The following is a 4,939-nucleotide window of genomic DNA, read 5'->3' as shown; positions in this document are numbered from 1 at the left end:
TTTTTAAAGTAACTTTATTTATGTTTATTTCATAGTTTTTATTCTATTTATTCAAAAGAAACCCAATTTTATGATTTTTTTTCTTTGTATAACTGATGAAAATGTGATACAGGAAATGTTTGGAATATGCCAGTTTAACTATTTGCCACTGGCCAATATGCCAATACTATGCGACATAAAAAATGAGCTGTAGTTTCACTATCGATGGTCACAATCCTTAAAGTAAGACATCATTTTAATCGATATAATGTACAGATTCAGAAAAATAGAGAATTTTTTATATATCGCAAACAAAGTTTTGCTTAAGGGTGCTATAAACAGTTTCGTATAAAAAACTAGGGGTTATTCCCCGACTAAAAATAACCATGGAGGGAAATCCCTTTTTATTCATATAATTGGTGAAAAAGTATCATGTTTTTTGTATTTGATTGTATAAATTAGTTAATTAGCTTTCAATTTAAACAGGTTAAATGATTAAAATAATTTTAAAAATTAGATTAAATATACATGTTTTGAGGGGAGACAACACTGTAAACATCCTGTTGTTTTGGCAGTGAAAATTGAAAACTTATTTGCAGCCACTGTAGCTCTTTTCGAAGCAGGAAACCGTACCCTGAAACATGATTTTTATTAAAGGCCAGGTAAAAACCTATGAATTTCATACAGTTTTGATTATGGGAAATGTGCCTGTATCATGTTTACATGGGTATGCACATGAGCTGATTTCAGGTTTTTTATGTTCAGATTAGGCAACTTTTTCCCCATTTTCTCTGGATAGAACTTTTTTACTATACTAAAAGTACACTATATTTTTATTTCAATATAAACTAGAGACAATTCTGATTCCAGTGATATCTAGTTTTATACAAGTATCTTTATTAACCATTCCACCACTAAGGGTCACTTAGACATGGTCCCTTAAAATATGACGTCATAGAAAAAAACTGTTGATTGCACCCTTAAAGGGTCAAACATATAATATAGTGAGGTTTTAGCATAGAGATGTGTTAGTGAATGGAGTAAAACAATTCTGAAAAATATCATATGGCATGCATACATTAATTTAAAAGCATCAGTTTGGTATATTTAATGCAAATATTACAGATTTGTACATAGCAACCAGATATAAGAAAACCAGACTGTGTGCAAATTTTGAAGTTTTTTCATCTTTTTGCGACGTCATAATATTTTTATTCATTCTTTCATATATTTGGAACCAAAAGTTGCACATGAAAAGTGTAGATTTTTTCTACTTTGACCTTTACTACTGATCAGTGTAACATACATTTTTATTCATTATATTATACATTTGGTACTTTTTATAGTCAAATAGCTACAAGTGCCATGCCTAAGAAATACACTATTTCAATATTTTTCTCAACTCAGCTACACCTTAGTTCATATAATACTAGGGACCAAATCTTTTTAAAGTAACTTTATTTATGTTTATTTCATAGTTTTTATTCTATTTATTCAAAAGAAACCCAATTTTATGATTTTTTTTCTTTGTATAACTGATGAAAATGTGATACAGGAAATGTTTGGAATATGCCAGTTTAACTATTTGCCACTGGCCAATATGCCAATACTATGCGACATAAAAAATGAGCTGTAGTTTCACTATCGATGGTCACAATCCTTAAAGTAAGACATCATTTTAATCGATATAATGTACAGATTCAGAAAAATAGAGAATTTTTTATATATCGCAAACAAAGTTTTGCTTAAGGGTGCTATAAACAGTTTCGTATAAAAAACTAGGGGTTATTCCCCGACTAAAAATAACCATGGAGGGAAATCCCTTTTTATTCATATAATTGGTGAAAAAGTATCATGTTTTTTGTATTTGATTGTATAAATTAGTTAATTAGCTTTCAATTTAAACAGGTTAAATGATTAAAATAATTTTAAAAATTAGATTAAATATACATGTTTTGAGGGGAGACAACACTGTAAACATCCTGTTGTTTTGGCAGTGAAAATTGAAAACTTATTTGCAGCCACTGTAGCTCTTTTCGAAGCAGGAAACCGTACCCTGAAACATGATTTTTATTAAAGGCCAGGTAAAAACCTATGAATTTCATACAGTTTTGATTATGGGAAATGTGCCTGTATCATGTTTACATGGGTATGCACATGAGCTGATTTCAGGTTTTTTATGTTCAGATTAGGCAACTTTTTCCCCATTTTCTCTGGATAGAACTTTTTTACTATACTAAAAGTACACTATATTTTTATTTCAATATAAACTAGAGACAATTCTGATTCCAGTGATATCTAGTTTTATACAAGTATCTTTATTAACCATTCCACCACTAAGGGTCACTTAGACATGGTCCCTTAAAATATGACGTCATAGAAAAAAACTGTTGATTGCACCCTTAAAGGGTCAAACATATAATATAGTGAGGTTTTAGCATAGAGATGTGTTAGTGAATGGAGTAAAACAATTCTGAAAAATATCATATGGCATGCATACATTAATTTAAAAGCATCAGTTTGGTATATTTAATGCAAATATTACAGATTTGTACATAGCAACCAGATATAAGAAAACCAGACTGTGTGCAAATTTTGAAGTTTTTTCATCTTTTTGCGACGTCATAATATTTTTATTCATTCTTTCATATATTTGGAACCAAAAGTTGCACATGAAAAGTGTAGATTTTTTCTACTTTGACCTTTACTACTGATCAGTGTAACATACATTTTTATTCATTATATTATACATTTGGTACTTTTTATAGTCAAATAGCTACAAGTGCCATGCCTAAGAAATACACTATTTCAATATTTTTCTCAACTCAGCTACACCTTAGTTCATATAATACTAGGGACCAAATCTTTTTAAAGTAACTTTATTTATGTTTATTTCATAGTTTTTATTCTATTTATTCAAAAGAAACCCAATTTTATGATTTTTTTTCTTTGTATAACTGATGAAAATGTGATACAGGAAATGTTTGGAATATGCCAGTTTAACTATTTGCCACTGGCCAATATGCCAATACTATGCGACATAAAAAATGAGCTGTAGTTTCACTATCGATGGTCACAATCCTTAAAGTAAGACATCATTTTAATCGATATAATGTACAGATTCAGAAAAATAGAGAATTTTTTATATATCGCAAACAAAGTTTTGCTTAAGGGTGCTATAAACAGTTTCGTATAAAAAACTAGGGGTTATTCCCCGACTAAAAATAACCATGGAGGGAAATCCCTTTTTATTCATATAATTGGTGAAAAAGTATCATGTTTTTTGTATTTGATTGTATAAATTAGTTAATTAGCTTTCAATTTAAACAGGTTAAATGATTAAAATAATTTTAAAAATTAGATTAAATATACATGTTTTGAGGGGAGACAACACTGTAAACATCCTGTTGTTTTGGCAGTGAAAATTGAAAACTTATTTGCAGCCACTGTAGCTCTTTTCGAAGCAGGAAACCGTACCCTGAAACATGATTTTTATTAAAGGCCAGGTAAAAACCTATGAATTTCATACAGTTTTGATTATGGGAAATGTGCCTGTATCATGTTTACATGGGTATGCACATGAGCTGATTTCAGGTTTTTTATGTTCAGATTAGGCAACTTTTTCCCCATTTTCTCTGGATAGAACTTTTTTACTATACTAAAAGTACACTATATTTTTATTTCAATATAAACTAGAGACAATTCTGATTCCAGTGATATCTAGTTTTATACAAGTATCTTTATTAACCATTCCACCACTAAGGGTCACTTAGACATGGTCCCTTAAAATATGACGTCATAGAAAAAAACTGTTGATTGCACCCTTAAAGGGTCAAACATATAATATAGTGAGGTTTTAGCATAGAGATGTGTTAGTGAATGGAGTAAAACAATTCTGAAAAATATCATATGGCATGCATACATTAATTTAAAAGCATCAGTTTGGTATATTTAATGCAAATATTACAGATTTGTACATAGCAACCAGATATAAGAAAACCAGACTGTGTGCAAATTTTGAAGTTTTTTCATCTTTTTGCGACGTCATAATATTTTTATTCATTCTTTCATATATTTGGAACCAAAAGTTGCACATGAAAAGTGTAGATTTTTTCTACTTTGACCTTTACTACTGATCAGTGTAACATACATTTTTATTCATTATATTATACATTTGGTACTTTTTATAGTCAAATAGCTACAAGTGCCATGCCTAAGAAATACACTATTTCAATATTTTTCTCAACTCAGCTACACCTTAGTTCATATAATACTAGGGACCAAATCTTTTTAAAGTAACTTTATTTATGTTTATTTCATAGTTTTTATTCTATTTATTCAAAAGAAACCCAATTTTATGATTTTTTTTCTTTGTATAACTGATGAAAATGTGATACAGGAAATGTTTGGAATATGCCAGTTTAACTATTTGCCACTGGCCAATATGCCAATACTATGCGACATAAAAAATGAGCTGTAGTTTCACTATCGATGGTCACAATCCTTAAAGTAAGACATCATTTTAATCGATATAATGTACAGATTCAGAAAAATAGAGAATTTTTTATATATCGCAAACAAAGTTTTGCTTAAGGGTGCTATAAACAGTTTCGTATAAAAAACTAGGGGTTATTCCCCGACTAAAAATAACCATGGAGGGAAATCCCTTTTTATTCATATAATTGGTGAAAAAGTATCATGTTTTTTGTATTTGATTGTATAAATTAGTTAATTAGCTTTCAATTTAAACAGGTTAAATGATTAAAATAATTTTAAAAATTAGATTAAATATACATGTTTTGAGGGGAGACAACACTGTAAACATCCTGTTGTTTTGGCAGTGAAAATTGAAAACTTATTTGCAGCCACTGTAGCTCTTTTCGAAGCAGGAAACCGTACCCTGAAACATGATTTTTATTAAAGGCCAGGTAAAAACCTATGAATTTCATACAGTTTTGAT

This window comes from Mytilus californianus, unplaced genomic scaffold, assembly GCF_021869535.1.
Source record: "Mytilus californianus isolate M0D057914Y unplaced genomic scaffold, xbMytCali1.0.p SCAF_11, whole genome shotgun sequence".
NCBI classification, from domain to species: Eukaryota; Metazoa; Mollusca; class Bivalvia; order Mytilida; family Mytilidae; genus Mytilus; species Mytilus californianus.
Note: the sequence above shows the minus strand (reverse complement) of the source record.